This window comes from Chiloscyllium plagiosum, unplaced genomic scaffold (genome assembly GCF_037043375.1).
Source record: "Chiloscyllium plagiosum isolate Xiang-an unplaced genomic scaffold, Cpla_swu_hap1 HiC_scaffold_9, whole genome shotgun sequence".
Lineage (NCBI taxonomy): Eukaryota > Metazoa > Chordata > Chondrichthyes > Orectolobiformes > Hemiscylliidae > Chiloscyllium > Chiloscyllium plagiosum.
In genome coordinates this window covers 50,198,870-50,216,948 of record NW_028270147.1, presented here as the reverse complement: position 1 = coordinate 50,216,948, position 18,079 = coordinate 50,198,870, and the positions used below count along the sequence as shown (strand labels likewise).

Below are 18,079 nucleotides of genomic sequence, written 5' to 3'. Positions count from 1 at the left end.
GACAAACAGTACTTGTCATTATTTTTAAACACAAATATCACAGCACATCAGACGAGAACAAATGGGCAATTAAGGGCAGAAACTGAGAGTCACATAGATATGATACGCTGATTTTGTGAAAATGGAATATCTGCCTGCTCTCCATTAAAAAGCATCGAGCAGCAGGATGTTCCAGTGCTTACATAGGCGATCCTCAGTAAACTCACTACAGAAAGTTAAATCAAGTTATTTCTACCCCAGTTCCTGTTTACTTTCTCTCTGGCTCTGAAAATTAACCTTACAAGCATGAAACTACATTCTTTAGGCTTTAATTATTATTGAAGATTTTAAGAATTGCTTCTAATTTCCTAGTTTCCCTTTCACCCTCTCCTCTTAATCCAATCTTTCTTTTTCACTCTTTTTCTGTTATTATCTCTTTCTGTATCATTGAGTTCACCTCCCTGAATATAAACTTCCTTCGCTAGACCTTGTGCTGTTCATTTCAGAACCTACTGTTAAGAAGGTAGGCACCTTATTCCTGGATGTCCTCAATAGGATGTCGTCTGATTCTACTTGTACTTCCAGCAACTTGTTGCATTAAATATCATGGAAATTAAAGACAAGGGCTGTTCGAACAATCTGTGGCTAATTATAGGAAGTTTTGAGTTATTATATCGCAGTCACATTCTTGGATCAGATGCAAAGAATATATCTTGAATTGAAAAGCAAACTACTTTGGGCAACATTATTTTGAAAATGCCACATCAAATCCATTGCACTTATAAACAAGAATGCTAAGTTTCTTTCTCTGTTCTACTTTTGTTGTTTGACTGGAGCTTTTGTGACATTATTAGAATATTATAACATATAGTGCTCAAATACCCAGCTACTTAAAGGCATTTGTGTTTCTTTAAGGTCATGAATTTAATTGCTGTAAATAGGGGACAATAGGGCTAATTAGAGGTCAATAGCTTAAAGACAAAATACTGTGGATTGTGCTACAATAGAACACATTGGAAGCACATCCATTCACAGTAACAGAGTATAAAGGACTTGTATCCAATTGCTATCTTGCAATAAATGATATATTTTCAAGATAAGAGCTTCTTCTTCTTGTTAACACTTACTAAGTTGATCTGAAATAAACACAGAGAATGCTGGAGAAACTCAGCGGGTCTGACAGCATCTGTGAAAAGAGAAAGAGTTAACCTTAAGTTCTGATTGAAAAATCAATTGTATCAATTAAAGAAGTTTTCTGACCTTCAATTTTCAGCTCCAGGCCAGGAGCAAATCTCAGAAAATGACATTTTTTTATAATACTATTGATATTCTGATAAACATTATGACCGCCTTAAGATGTCATATAGATTATTAAACACCTGACAACCACTAGAATTAGGAAAGATACCCAGTGCATTATTAGGGGAAACAGATCATCAAAATGACTTGACAAACAAAACCTGCTTATGTCAATGGACATCTCATTAATTTAAAGCTCGATACAGGAACAAGTGTGATTTGTCTTATCAGATTGGATACCATGACTGAAGAATGATTTGGAGGAGCCGGTTTTGGACTGGGGTGGACAAAGTTAAAAATCACACAACACCAGGAAATAAACCTGTTGGACTCTTACCTGGTGTTATGTGATTTTTTAACTATGACTGAAGAAGCACAACTTACAGCCGACAATAATTAAACAGGGGTGGCATGGTGGCTCCGTGGTTAGCACTGCTGCCCCACAGCACCAGGGTCCCAGGTTCGAATCTAGCCTCAGGCAACTGTCTGTGTTGAGTTTGCACATTCTTCCTGTGTCTGCCTGGGTTTCCTTCACGTGCTCTGGTTTCCTCCCACAATCCAAAGATGTGCAGGTCAGGTGAATTGGCCATGCTAAATTGCTCACTAGTGTTAGTGTTAGGAGGGAAGTGGGTCTGGGTGGGTTACTCTTTGGAGGGTTGGTGTGGACTAGTTGGGCCAAAGGGCCTGTTTCCACACTGTAAGGAATCTAATCTAATCTAAACTGCATGGTCCAAGTGACATAAATTTCAAAAATAAAGATTTGCTACAAACAATCCTGCAGAATTAAAAACATGAGAGAGTTGAGAATACATGTGTAATTTACAATCAGCACTTATCACTTTGTATGGCTTGATCTCAACAATTTCTGAGGTAGCAGAAGGTACCCCATCTAGTTCCAAGAGACAGCAAACAAGTCAAGAGAAACCGATCGATGCCAGATTATTTCTATAGCACTACTACCAGCTTGTGCTAATGTACAGATTTATTCTTTTTAAATGCATATTATATAGGGCTGCTACCCCCTTTTAAGAAACTTACTATCAAAGCAATGCTTCCATTAAACTGCATGAATGAATGTGTAGAGCTTTCACAAACAGGCAATAGTAGATGAAATCTCACAGTTCAGCTGCGGGACATCAGTTTAATATCCTCTATACTTTTATTCAGTTCATATATAATTTCTCACTTATTTAGGTCATGTAGGTCTAGTGTTTTTACTAACATTACTAACTTTAAAGACAAAAGGACTAACACCTCTTAATTATGAAAGGTCAGACCAGGCAGACATTCTAATTCCATCAGGAGTAACATCCAGCATTCACCAAGTGCTTAAACTATCTCCTGCTTCCCCATGACAGATGTCATGCAGAGATTAATTTAGGATATCTGGTTGACATGGACAAGTTGGACTCAAGGGTCTGTTTCCGTGCTGTACATCTCTATGACTCTATAACTTGTGTATAATAGATATAACTATGTGACACCATAGTGCTAAACTTTTATTGTATGTAAAAACAGTGTATAAAAGAGGCTACTGTACTTTGGATTCCATCACCACCTCAAACTGTGCAACTGTGAATGCTCAATAAAGAGATTATTTTCATACTCACCGATCTCGGTCACTGTTAAACACAGCTGACAGAAGTGAATTGTTTCATATTGGCAAACAAAAGAATATCTATAACTATACAGGAGCAGTGGAAATGTTTTCCATTCCTATCCTCACTGAAAAACTTTCACATGACAGAAGTTTTCAAGCAGAAGCAAATTCTAACAACAGTTTGAAGATGAACAACATCAATCCCATGGATACCAAACTGAAGTCCACAGGTTTAAGTCGTGTTCAAAACAAAATAACCTGGTTCAGAAAACCAGGGAACTGTAAAGAGAAAAATATTTTCTTCAACCAAGAAGGCAAAGTTCATGTTGGAAAATCATGAGAGTAAAGATCCTCCACATGTTTATAGGGCAACTATCTACTTCACCAGGGAAAAGATGCTCTGTGAAAGCAGAAGATTACGTGCCCCTCAGACAAGGTCATGGATAGCAGAAATTACATCCTCCATCAAGAACACAGAAATAATAAAAAGCCTTCCAGGTCACAAGCCCTCAGGTCAAAAGCTTATTCAAATTCAAAGTCCAAAGAGAATGCCCTTTTGAAGCACTGTGAAATCTGTAGACTGCCTGAATTTGTGAAGTCAGAGATCTGGAGTGTTGCGGTAGTTGTAAATGTGACTATTTTCATGAGTGGACAAACGCAATCTGTCAGATAAATGCTCGCTGTGAAGATGCTATATATAGATATGGTTCTGAAAGTGTTGACGCTGGAATCTGCTTGAAATTCCACTCAATCTGATGACACCATACTAGCCTGAGTGGGGATAAGGCAGAATATCTCTGGATCTCAGGGAGTGCAGATCTATAGCTATAGATCTACTCAAAGTCTTGGGTACAGGTTATGTTACTTCTCACAACTCAGCTGCAGGACATCAGTTTAATATCCTCTATACTTTTATTCAGTACATGTATAATTTCTCATTTATTTAGGTTACTGGCTGTTATCCTACAACAAACTACATCTTATTCTTGTTCACACCCAGGGTTGATTTTCTACCACTGTTACTATCACTGTATTCAGTGCTAGACCTAATCAAAGGAACAAGGATTGGGTGGCAGCATCCTTCCCAACCACAGACATCAGACCTGGATAACAGCATTAGTATCTTTAAATGATGAGATTTCTCTCTGCCATACCAATGTATCTCTCTGGTCCATATAGGGAGCCATTTAGACTGTGGAGTAGCATTTCTTCATCTACTGAATTGTTGCTACAGATAAGAAAACATTGAAGCTTACATTTAGATTTTAATTTTTCTTTCTGTCTCTTTCTTCTTTTTTTAATCTGTCCTTCCATCTTTTTCTTTCTCCTCTCTCTTTGCCTGATTTAACAACAATTCCACCCATCTTTTTCTCAATCTATACATATCATGGATAAACTGTTGATCCCATTAGCCAAGCTCCCAGAAGCCCCATTGCTCTCTCCAAGCCATTCTCAGCTCTCACTTCCAGCAGGTTACTGGGCAAAGTATTTTCCAGGTGAACAGTATGGAAAATGTTTAATGTGCAACAGTGCAAGATGCTCTGTTCCAGAGAAAACTAGGCCATTAAATTCTCAAAGAAAGAAAAATCTGGATAACACAGAACTAATACTTGATACATAGCCTGAAAACTAAACAAGAAAAGGCATTTCCTAACTTAACAGGCAATTTAACAAGGTTTAGAGAAGTACTGAGAGTGACAGTCCATTTAAGACCAGCATGTCAATGCTATCATTAAAATTGATGACAGGGGTCATTAAAGAAGTTCTACTATCATCAACCGCAATTTCCAGACCATAGCTTAATTTGTATTTTAAAGAAATTGTAAAAAGTAAAAATGATCCATGAGCTACACTTTTACAGCTCCATATTTTGGGTGTAGGGTGGTTGGTCATTACCTGAATTTTTGATCTTAAGGGCCAAACCAATTTCTCCCTGAACATTTCTTCTGAAACATAGGCCTCTCTGTGAAATAGCTTTTCACTTTTCCATGAATGTCACTTTCAAATCCCTAGAAAATCATTTTGAACCCATTTCTGCACAGTCATCATTAAAAATACTTGCTTTCAGCAATATTTTCATTTCCTAATTGGATAAATAAGAGCTATTTTGCCAAATGCAATAAAAAATGAACACCCTTTTCTGGTCAGTCCAGCTTACAGATGCTTCTTTGTAGGTTTGCCAAATAACTTGCCTTTAGTACAGAATGTGGTCAACTCTTTTAATGACACCAGTAACAGTAATGAGCATTAATAGGTAGAAAATAGGATCTTATTAAAAATGTATAAATTTTGTGAAAAGCTGAAGGAACACATTGATTGGCCAAGTTATCTAAACACTGGCATGGTCAAATTCTAGGTGTTTTCTTTAGCCACTGCTATGATTAGCTTTAATTCACACATGTTTTGTCACCTACAGAACACACTAACCATGATGGACACAGGTTGTTTGTACTGCTTTTAAGCTAAAAGTTACTACCTACTTAAAGCAGTGAATGATATAGATATACATTAACAACAGTTAGTATACTAAAGACTAAATACTAAACTTCCACATATCACAATTTCCTTTCATCTATTGTTATGATATCTTGCCTGTGTGGCATTCCGAATAAAAATCTGAACTTGGGATGGCAGACTAAACTCAATCGTGTCCTGACCAGACAAGAGCAGGAGATTTATCTGCTGTGGAGATAGGAGATCTATCTCAGTAGTTAGTACTGCTGCCCGATGTAGTGATTGTAATGAGGACAGCCAGGTGGAATTCATGCAATATGAGTTCTCTGATTGTGGCTGTTAACCTGAGCCAATCAGGGAGCCCTGGCTGACATATAAGAACTGTTTCTTATCTAACTGGATTGTCTTGTATGTATTTATTACTATTACTTTTGTGGTGATTGAAGATGGGATTTGAGGTTTGTCTTCATTTCCTGAAAAACTCGTTGAATAGTGGTGTTTGGGGTTTGGCTTTGCCAGTCCTCTCCCTTGTAAATTGCTGTTTCTCTGCATACAGCTGTTAATGTTAACTGTTTGTAAACTGTGTACTGTTTAATAAAAATTTTAAAAATAAAAAAAGAACAGGAATTTCAGACATCCTGTTCACTCTGAGAGCTGACTCTGAGGAAGTTGGATCAGTGTCCTGAACTCTTCATACGTAAATAAAGGGTATCTTGGTGATGGGATACCGGCCTCTGTAGAGTTACTTCACATCACTGTACCAGAGACCCAGGTTCAATTCCAGCCTTGGGTGACCATCTGTGTGGAGTTTGCATGTTCTCCCTTTGTCTGCGTGGGTTTCCTCCAGGTGCTCCAGTTTCTTCCCACAATGCAAAGATGTGCAAGTTAGATAGATCAGCCATGCTGAAATTGCCGGTATTGTTTAGGGATGTGTAAGTTATGTGGATTTACCATGGGAAATGAGGGGTTACAGAGAAATGGTAGGGGGCTGGGTCTGGGTGGAATACTTTTAGAAGGATTGCTGTGGACTCGATGGACCAAACAGCCTCCTTCCACACTGTAGAGATTCTGTGATCTATCACTTGATCCTCCTATTTTTCACCCCCATGCCACCTTTCAGCCACATCATCCAAACATATTGTGTCAATTTCTACTACTAACTGATGACACCCTCTCTATCTCACCTTCACTTATTTTGATGTCTCAACTGTATCCTATCAGATTGTTCTTTCAACATCTAATACTGGATGACCCAAAGTTTCCTCAAACTAAATATCCACAAGACTGAAGCCATTGTCTTTTCTCTCTACCATAAATTCCATTTTCTTGTCATCAAATCCATTCCTCTCCCTGGCAACTCTCTAAGGTTAAGCCAGACAGTTCACAACCTGGTGTCATATTTAATCCCAATATGAGCTTCTTACCATATATTGGCATAAATGTAAAAAAATGCGTATTCTAACCTGATAGCACTGCCAACATTAGCCTTGCTCAGCTCATCTGCTTCCCAAAATCTCATTCACGCCTTGGTTAACTCTTGTCTTGACTATTCCAATAATTTTCTGGCTGGCCTTCCACATTATACCCTCAGGAAACCCAAGGTCCCTTAAAATTCTGATGCCTGAGCCCCAACTCATCTCGTTCATCCACTGTCCTCATGGTCGTTATCTTCTATTGACTCATGAGTAGGTAACAATTTGTTTTCAAATCCCTCTCTGAACTCACCTTTCTCTTGCTCTGAGATCTCCTCCTCCTCTCCTCTGTGTATTCCTCCAATTCTGGCCTCTTGAATATCCCCAAATTTAACTGCCCCACCATAATTGACCTTGTGCTCAGCTGCTAAGATCCTAAGATCAGGAATACCTCCCTAAGTATCTCTGCCTTCCCATCTCTCTTTCCTTCTTCATACTACTATTTAAAATTTCTCTTTGACCAAGCTATTGATAACCTGCCCAAAGACTTATTATATGCTCCATGTCAAATTGAGTTTGATAATGCTGGTAAAATGTCTTGGATGTTTTATTGACAGTGCTATATAAATTCAAGCTGCCGTTGTTGCAGGAGTCATTGAAAGTAATGGTTAGAAACCCAAATTATCAGCTGAGTTTAAGTTCAGTTCAATAAAAAAAGACTCATTGATTAAGTAGCTAGCATCAAAGGATTACATACTGCCCACCAAGACATGCCGGTATTTCTGATGGAAGGGTCAGTCTGAACATTGAGTATAGGAAATGACCTGACTGATGCACTTCTTCTTTTACCTTTTTTTAGAACTGCTTAAGTTAACTTATATTCCTTTCTCTTTTCCCGATGTTACACAGATTGTCACAATACTGATTTTTTTTTAGATATATTAGCTGGTTTTATAGCCAGATGTCATTTCTGGTGCTAACCCCTCTCTAATCTGTGAAGCACCAGCTATGACAATCAACTTGCTTGCACCAGTGGCCCGGTTGTTTCAGAGTTAGTGAAGTGGGCTTGAATTCACAGTCTTTCAGCTCAACAGCAGCAGAACCACTTCAGCTCCCCATTTTAATGTTGTGGGCAGAAATCCTTAATATCCCTGAATTTACCCAACACATTGACATCGTGGGTCCATATTACCGTGTCTCTGACTGTGCTGAAGATGTGTTGTTACACCACGCATGGCAATGAACCATTCCTCTGTGACTCCTGTGCTGAGTTTGTTAATCTCAGTTGGATTGGCAACAATTAATCTCTGTGATGATGGCTAAGAAAAGGAAACAAGAAGAATGACTAAGGAGTCCACTCCTGTTTGCTATCCAGTGACCCCTGCTGCAAAGTGCACATGTAGACATCTGACAAGAATAAACAAGGCTCCCTGTTGTCAAAGAGGCAATTAATATTCACTGTTCAGATTCACATGAACAATACCAAGCAAGGCCACCCTGAACAATGTACTGCATGCCAACGTGTATAATTAATCAGCAGAATAAGGATAGAGGGTGCAGAATATTAGATTCAGACTTATTTTGTTTGGTTGTCTAGTTCATTTTGGTCAATAATGGAATCATGGGTAATTTAGAATTATGGAGTCTAACAACTGGTTGAAAGCTGCCCACAATCATTCCACACAGGACTTTAACAGTCAGCAAACAGTCAAAATATATCGTACTAACTTGCCATGAATTCAAATCTAGAGCCCATGATGAAAGGTCACTGTATTAACAAGTACCCTCATACTTATTAATTTAAGATATGATGTGCCAGACAACCAGACACAGGGCTCCAGTTTTCTTCATTGGTTTGAGTCATCACATTCCCAATGATTTGTTTTTGAAATCACCCAAACTGCTGATGACAGCTCATTATAATGTTGAAAGAGATAATTAGATTAGTGCCTGGCATGCATGATTATGCTGTAGAAATGTCAGCCGACAATAAGAGATCTGAAAGACCTTCACAAGTTTCATTTATTCTGAAGCAAAGCTGTTTGAACTTACATCTCTCACAGTTTTCTGTTAAAAAAAACCTTGGTTAATCATTACTTCCTGTACTTTACAAAGGGTCTTTAAAACTATAGATGGTATGACATTCACAATTTTTTGAACATTTAGAAAGTATAAATTATAATGGGAAACCTCAAAAAGATTGAAGCTTCCCACAAGTGGGATGCCCACATCCATGCTTTAAGTACTCAGTCACAGAATCATACAGTACAGAAGTCCTTCCGCCTATCAACTCTGTATAGCCAAAGCTAGACTAAGTCTACCCTAGTCCCACTGCCAATAACTAGACCCACAACCTTGAGTGTTATGACATATCAAATGCTCACCCAAACACTGCCTCAATTATCCTTCAAGTAAGTCACTGCATTCCAGAAACCCATGGCTCTCTGGGTGAAAAAAAACTTCCTTAAAATTTTCCTGCTTTATAGGCCTGGAAAATTAGTTAAACACTCCACTAGAGCTCCGGGAGTACTCACATTTTCCTCGCAAAATCCTAGAGCATTAATATATCGATTACAAAATGCTGGATACTGATATATTCCTACTGCCAGCTGAAATAAGCACATACCATTACTTCTGAAAGCTTTTACTCAGCATGAATACAAACTCTTGAAAATGTAATAATGAATGTTTTCAAGAAATCAAACACAAAAACCTTTATTTGTGTAAATACTGTGACTTGCTCTTTTGGTCCCAAATGCCTTTGTAAATATAGTGTCTACATAAGTATCTCTCTGTCCAATAGTCATGTGCTTAAAGGTTCCTTGATTTATAAGAGTTTTCAATGTTACTGCTGTTATGAAGCAAGTTTTTAATGTTTTAATCACAGAATGCTTAAAAATACCAAAACAATATTCCACTGACTGAAACCACAACTACTAAGATCATTTAATATTTCCATCACTGCACAAGTTAACTTCTGAAGTAATTAAAGAGAGACAACTGGTTTGGAAAAGCCCAGCACAGAAATTAGTTTTGTAATGGACCAGACCAAATCCCCTCAAAACACGTCAAGAAGATAACCTTGACTCCAACTTTTTTTTATTTTACAGGCAGGTGCCAGGCATTTCATTTCGGATGCAATTCGATGGGTCAAACTACCAGACTTGAAGCAAAGCACATTGTATTCTTACACAATAGTCAAAATACAGACAAAATAAAAGAAATGTATTAAATGTAACTCAATTCAAATACTTAACAAAATAATAAACTATTTGTTAACTGTTCCAATATAGTAACATCTCATACATATACCCTTGGCAAAGACAAAGTCAGTAAAGTAGTTTGTCTCATTTGCAATTTGAGCAGCAGGAAGAGAACCCCAGCTTTTAGCTGTAACAGAGAAAGAAAAAATAGTTTCCACATTCAGGTTCAAGACTCGAGCAGTTGTACTGAAAGCTAAAACTAAAATCTTGGTTCTGTAGGTGCTTGATCACACTCTTTCAGGCTGCTTCTACTGTTTCAACTTTTAAAAAAATCCCCAAGGCCTCACAAGCTTTAACTTTATTGGCTCGAAGCAGACCGTTCCCCTCCCCCTTCCCACCATGTGTCTCAAACTCTCTTCATAAAACAAAGGACAAAATATATCTCTTAAAGGCATAATATCATCACAATTTGAAGGGAAGGTGAATGGGATCATCTAATCTGCTCATAGAACAATTTAGACAATTATTTGTCCATCTGGAAAGCTTTAACTCTGTCAATCTATTCAGTATCCAGTAGCTGCTGCATACAGAGGAACAGATAAATCATTCAGAAACAAAAACAGAAACTGCTGTAAAAACTCAGCAGGTCGGCAGCATTTGAGGAGAAAAAGCAGAGTTAACATTTCAGGTCCAGTGACCCTTCTTCTGAATTGATTGTAGATAGGAAAAGGTTGGTGTATATGCTGTAGGTGGGGTAAGGAGAGGGAGATAGCTGGAGGTGTAGCCAATAGATTGAGGACCGCAATTGGGCAGACAAAGGAATCGATAGCAATCAGCCTGGGAGAATTATTACCTGGGATAATAATAATGGGAATTATTAGAAACTGACAATGGGGTTTGTTCTGGTAGTACACATATGATAATATGGCCTGGTGTGTGGGGATGGGGGTCAGGACATTAGAGAAACTACTCAGGCCGTGAAGTTATTGAACTTGATTTTGAGTCCTGGAGGCTACAGGGTCCCCAAGCGGAAAACGAGACACTGTTCTTCTAGCTAGTAATGTGCTTCGCTGGATCACTAAAACAAATCTGAGACAGAGCTGTTGGCCAAGGAACACGGTGGTATGTTAAAGCAGCAGGAAGCTCAGGGCCATTTTTGTAGGTGTTTTGAAAAGTGGTCTTCCAGTCTGTGTTTCATCCCTCCAATGCAGAGAAAACCAAATACAGTCAGTTGATTGATAAAGCTACATTGATAAATCATTCACCATTATCTTTACATCTTTAAGCTGAAACTGGAAGTACTGCTGAGATCAGCCTGGATTACCGGACCTTGAAATAATATTTAATCTATTATCCCACTCTATAACGTACTGGTGGATGCACAAAGGATTTTTATCAATTAGGTACAATGAATTCCATTCCGTTTTCCTTCTTAAAAAGAATCTCAAAACAAAATGTGTTTGAGTGTGTCTTCTATAGGCATGACACATACAGTTAAATATTCACTGACTGTGCGTGTAAATCCTCTTTTTAAAAAAATCTGCAAAAGTGGCCCAAGTTCTCACCTGATTGCAGCACTGTGTATGCTGATATTCATTACCTGCAGTCTGAGGTAGTCTTGTGGTACAATGATATCTGCCCTGCTTCTGATTCAGAGGCACCAAGTTCATGTCCTACTCCACAACTTGATGATGGCAAGGAGGATTAGTAGCAAAACACACCAGCCAACCAGGTGAGGCAAAATTTGTAAATCCATCCTACGTGAGCCAATGGCAGACAGTAAGTGTAGGACAGATTCCAGGTCAGCATTTGATGCAACTTCAGTTTTATTTTGCTTCTTTAAAAAAACATACAGCTTCCACAGTGTACCCGAGAATCGGTTTACTCCAGTTGTGGGATCTAATACTTAAAACAATGTTTTAATGTCTATCACATACACGGAATATATTGATCCTAGAAAACCCATCATTGTAAGCTGTGCATTACATAAGTTTTCTCATTGATTAATTTTATTTTCCCCAGATTCTGGAGTGTTTCCATGTTTCACTTTATTATTGCTTTTACACAGCCATATGCAGTGGGATTTTGTTTCCTTTTCAATCAGTATTTTTTCTTATGAGGTAGCTATATCATAAAACTCTTCAGAAAATTGTGCACCCTACAAAATCTCAGACATAGGTTGAGATGAGACAACTCATGAGCATACTTAGCAGAAATTATACCTAAAACAAGAGAAAGTCAAAGCGATGCAGTATCTTGCTAGTCTCTGTTAAAAAACAGTTTGCCAGCCTCGGAAAAGTACATCTTCATTCCAGATTATGTCAACAGGATTCTGACAAAAGGCAGAAGTAGCTGGGGTACACCCATGGAAACGCAATTAAACTGAAGAGGTTTATTGACATTTTGGCATTAACCACACTGTTGTACTCATGGCCTCAGCAATAACTGAAAGCAAAGACATTCACTGACCTGACACAGCTTCTCCCACTGGAAATGGGAAATGTAATTAATAAACTCTTTGCTGTCACATTCACTCCACACCAACACAAGTCGCCTTTCAAAGCTGTAATCCAAGACTCTTTGAAAGAGGTATTTACTGTGATTTTAGAAAGCCAAGCATAGTACTGGTTGCAATAGAGAATGGGACAGCAAGGTGGTGAGGGGGAGGAAGGAGAATCAGAATGGGGAAACACAAAAGTATCAGTTCAACAACCAGTCAAAGTGGTGTTTTCAGGAATTAAAACATCTGAGGGAAAGGGACAGCAATAGAAAGAGCTACTGGATGTATTTTCTAGCCTTTTTGTTTTAATGTTTTAGAGTGTAGTCAAACACTTTAGGGTATTTTTTGTCAAACAGCAAATAACATCTGTGAATGAAACCATGACCCAGCTTTTAAATTTTGTTTGGGATATATTGAAATGCATGGAGGGTCTCATGTCTTTCCTCTCTGTGCTATTTCTGAGCATCAATTCGAAGGTAGCTTCAATTAAAGTACAGTTTCAGTTTTCATCTCTGAGGGTTCTTTCTCTGGGCTTGTTTGGGTGGGAACATGCAAAACTCATTGTTCAATAACATAACTTGATATTTGTTTGGCCAAAATTTTCAAGTGGCCCGACCTTTTTCTTTCTATTTCAATCTTTTTTTGTATTCCATCAATGCTACTATAATTATGGGTCCTCTGGCCTCATTTTTCTTGTTCCTCCATATTTCACATACGCTTTCTTAGACCCTTTGCTGAAATCAACACTCCACACATAAGGTGGAGGAGCAGAGGGATCTTGGGGTCTATGTTCATAGATCTTTGAAAGTTGCCACTCAGGTGGATAGAGCTTGTAAGAAGGCCTATGGTGTATTAGCGTTCATTCGCAGACGGATTGAATTCAATGGTCGTGAGGTGATGTTGCAGCTGTACAGGACCTTGGTAAGGCCACATTTGCAGTACTGTGTGCGGTTCTGGTCGCCTCACTTTAGGAAAGATGTGGAAGCTTTGTAGAGGGTGCAGAGGAGATTTACCAGGATGTTGCCTGGAATGGAGAATAGGTCATATGAGGATAGGTCGAGAGTGCTCGGCCTTTTCTCATTGGAACGGCGAAGGATGAGGGGTGACTTGATAGAGGTTTATAAGATGATCAGGGGAATAGATAGTGTAGACAGTCAGAGACTTTTTCCCTGGGTACAACAGAGTGTTACAAGGGGACATAAATTTAAGGTGAAGGGTGGAAGGTATAGGGGGGATGTCAGGGATAGGTTCTTTACCCAGAGAGTGGTGGGGGCATGGAATGTGCTGCCTGTGGGAGTGGCAGAGTCAGAATCATTGGTGACCATTAAGCGGCAATTGGATAGGTACATGGATAGGTGCTTACATACCATGTTGCATCTACCTCAAACTTATCCAATACTGGATGGGGTTGGGATTCTTGAGTCATGAACTTCCATCTCAACAAGTATAAAAATTCTGTCTCGTGCCAAAGATGAGGAAAATGTTCAGCAGGAGAAACTGAGTCTGAAATCAGGGTTTGTGAGGCCAACAGAAAATCTACAAACTATTTAATAACAAGGGTAAACATGAAACAAGATGTACAAGGATTGCTTTTTGCTCATTGGAAAAGTTATGAGTGGACAATGAGTGAGGCCTCACCCAGACGGAGTTAGTAATTATGGCCATCAACCAGGCAGATTGGACAAGCAGCATTGGTGACAGCAAAGTTTTTTGCCATGCTCAGCAGAGTATCCTGCTTATTATTTGTGATTTTCTGTTTCTTCAAGCAATTCCACATTTAAACAGCATGACAACTTAATGCTGTCAATTGTTTGCTACCAAGATTTACAGTTACGTTGATCACCATCCTTCTGTCTATCTCTCTCTCTCTCATCACCCACTCCCTCCTTCCACGTTTCCAGGTCTATCTTAATAAATTATTTAGAATGGTCAATACCTGGCACAAAGTAAGATGACTGAACTGCACAGTGGGTGTTGCTTACCCACATGGATTACGGATTCAAGGAGGCAGTTCAGCAGCACATTCTCAAATACTAAATATGAACTGGAAGTAATTGGTTGCTTGCCGTCAGTGTCCACATTCCATGAACAAAATTTTCAAATTTAAACACAGCCATCTCAATGGGTGCTCAACGTCCCACAGCAATATTCAATGAAAGGAAATGGATAATTGAAAGGATTCTGGGTAATCCAAGATGGAAGACGGGAAAAATTTCTGGCTGTAAGAGCGGCTCTTTTTTTGAGGTATTTCAGGTGGAGGTGATGTCCTTGAATTCCAGGAGTAGAAATTACTGTTTTATATGCTGTTGTATTCTTTTGGAACTTTGGAAAAAAAAAGTCAAAAGTTAAACAGCAGTTTTAAAAGGGAGAAGAACAGATAAAGGAAGCACATGGTGAGGACAGTGCAGGAGAGAGAGAGAGAAAGAGAAAGAAAAAGAAAGAAAGAAAACAAACCTGCACAGTTAGCACTGGTACCTCACAGCGCCAGAGACCCAGGTTCAATTCCCGCCTCTGGCGACTCTCTGTGTGGAGTTTGCACATTCTCCCCGTGTCTGCGTGGGTTTCCTCCGGGTGCTCCGGTTTCCTCCCACAATCCAAAAATGTGCAGGTTAGGTGAATTGGCTATGCTAAATTCCCCGTAGTGTTAGGTAAAGAGGTAAATATGGGGAATGGGCCAAAGGGCCTGTTTCCACACTGTAAGTCATCTAATCTTATTGCCTTTGCTGTTTTTGAACTCATGGGTCACTGGACATTGGAGTGCATCTGGGAAAATTAATAAACAGTGAATTTCACAACTAATCTTGGAGGAACCGGTTTGGGCGAAGTTCACAACACAGAATCAGATAAGTTAATTGTTGTTTTAAGTCTGTCCAAGAGAAAGGCTGTATTAGTGAGTACAGTGGGTTCTTTCTTGATTATATGTTTTTGGAGATAAGTCTCTTGATTAAACTTAAAATATAAGCCATAGCTCTTAATTTAACCTAGTGCAGTGTTTTGTAGAGGAATAAGACGGTGTTATTTTCTGGGTCTGTAGATTGTGAAGGAGCAAAAATGGCCTTTGCAGTGATATGTACTTCTTGTCAGATGTGGGAGTTTAAAGAGAATTTAAGGGTTACTGCGGATTATATCTGCCATAAATGCTGTTGGATGCAAATCTTATCAGATCGAGTGGATCGGTTGGAGAGACAGATAGAAGCAATGAGGAATTTGCAACAGCTATAAATGTGATGGATGGCAGTTATAGGAAGGGGGGAAAGTTTCAGATACAGTCACATAGATGGGTTAACTCCATGAAGGGTAAGAGAGGTCGGCACCTAGGGCAGGAGTCTTTTGTGGATATATCCATTTCAAACAGGTATGCTGTTTTGGAAAATGTAGGGGGTGATGGATTCTCAGGGGAACGTAGCACAAACAGCCACGTTTCTGGTATTGAGACTGGCTCTAATGCAACAAGGGGTACATTGACTTCCAAGAGATCAATTGTGTTAGGGGATTCTGTAGTCCGAGGTATAGACAGATGTTTCTGTGGCCAGCAGAGAAAAAGCAGAATGGTGTGTTGTTTCCCTGGTGCCAGGATCAAGGATGTCTCAGAGAGGGTGCAGAATGTTCTCAGGGGGGAGAGAGGCCAGCAGGAGGTCATTGTCCACATTGGAACCAACGACATTGGAAGGGAAAAAGTTGAGATTCTGAAGGGAGATTACAGAGAGTTAGGCAGAAATTTAAAAAGGAGGTCCTCAAGGGTAGTAATATCTGGATTACTCCCACTGCTACGAGCTAGTGAGGGCAGGAATAGGAGGATAGAGCAGATGAACGCATGGCTGAGGAGCTGGTGTATGGGAGAAGGATTCACATTGTTGGATCATTGGAATCTCTTTTGGGGTAGATGTGATCTGTACAAGAAGGACGGATTGCACCTAAATTGGAAGGGGACGAATATACTGGCAGGGAAATTTGCTAGAACTGCTTGGGAGGATTTAAACTAGCAAGGAGGGGGTGTGGGAGATAGTGAGGAAAGAGATCAATCTGAGACTGGTACAGTTGAGAACAGAAGTGAATCAAACAGTCAGGGCACGCAGGGACAAGGTAGGACTAATAAATTAAACTGCATTTATTTCAATGCAAGGGGCCTAACAGAGAAGGCAGATGAACTCAGGGCATGGTTAGGAACATGGGACTGGGATATCATAGCAATTACAAAAACATGCTCAGGGATGGGCAGGACTGGCAGCTTAATGTTACAGGATACAAATACTACAGGAAGGATAGAAAGGGAGGCAAGAGAGGAGGGGGAGTGGCATTTTTGATAAGGGATAGCATTACAGCTGTGCTGAGGGAAGATATTCCTGGAAATACATCCAGGGAAGTGATTTGGGTGGAACTGAGAAATAAGAAAGGGACGATCACCTTATTGGGATTGTATTATAGACTCCCCAATAGTCAGAGGGAAATTGAGAAACAAACTTGTAAGGAGATCTCAGCTATCTGTAAAAATAATAGGGTAGTTATGGTAGGGGATTTTAACTTTCCAAACATCGACTGGGACTGCCATAGTGTTAAAGGTTTAAATGGAGAGGAATTTCTTAAGTGCGTACAAGACAATTTTCTGATTCAGTATGTGGGTGTACCTACTAGAGAAGGTGCAAAACTTGACCTACTCTTCGGAAATAAGGCAGAGCAGGTGACTGAGGTGTCAGTGGGGAGCACTTTGAGGCCAGCGACCATAATTCTATTCGTTTTAAAATGGTGATGGAAAAGGCTAGACCAGATCTAAAAGTTGAAGTTCTAAATTGGAGAAAGGCCAATTTTGACGGTAATAGGCAAGAACTTTCGAAAGCTGATTGGAGGCAGATGTTCGCAGGTAAAGGGACGGCTGGAAAATGGGAAGCCTTCAGAAATGAGATAACAAGATTCAAGAGAAAGTATATTCCTGTCAGGGTGAAAGGGAAGGCTGGTAGGTATAGGGAATGCTGGATGACGAAAGAAATTGAGGGTTTGGTCAAGAAAATGAAGGAAGCATATGTCAGATATAGACAGGATAGATCGAGTGAATCCTTAGAAGAGTATAAAGGAAGTAGGAGTGCACTTAAGAGGGAAATCAGGAGGGCAAAAAGGGGACATGAGATAACATTGGCAAATAGAAATAAGGAGAATCCAAAAGGTTTTTACAAATATATTAAGGACAAAAGGGTAACTAGGGAGAGAATAGGGCCCTCAAAGATCAGCAAGGCAGCCTTTGTGTGGAGCCACAGAAAATGGGGGAGATACTAAATGAATATTTTGCATCAGTATTTACTGTGGAAAAGGATATGGAAAATATAGACTATCGGGAAATAGATGGTGACATCTTGCAAAATGTCCAGATTACAGAGGAGGAAGTGCTGGATGTCTTGAAACGGTTAAAGGTGGATAAATCCCCAGGTCCTGATCAGGTGTACCCGAGAACTCTGTGGGAAGCTAGAGAAGTGATTGCTGGACCTCTTGCTGAGATATTTGTATCATCGATATTCGCAGGTGAGGTGCCGGAAGACTGGAGGTTGGCAAACGTGGTGCCACTGTTTAAAAAAGGCGGTACAGACAAGCCAGGGAACTCTCGACCGGTGAGCCTGATCTTAATGGTGGGCAAGTTGTTGGA

At 39.5% G+C, this 18,079-nt stretch overlaps 1 protein-coding gene across 1 annotated transcript in view; it reads right to left on the bottom strand.

Annotated features, from left to right (window-relative positions):
- LOC122554359 (metalloprotease TIKI2-like) overlaps window positions 1-18,079 on the bottom strand; it is a 422,004-nt gene that overhangs the window by 267,766 nt on the left and 136,159 nt on the right. The gene's annotated exons all lie outside the window — the stretch shown is intronic.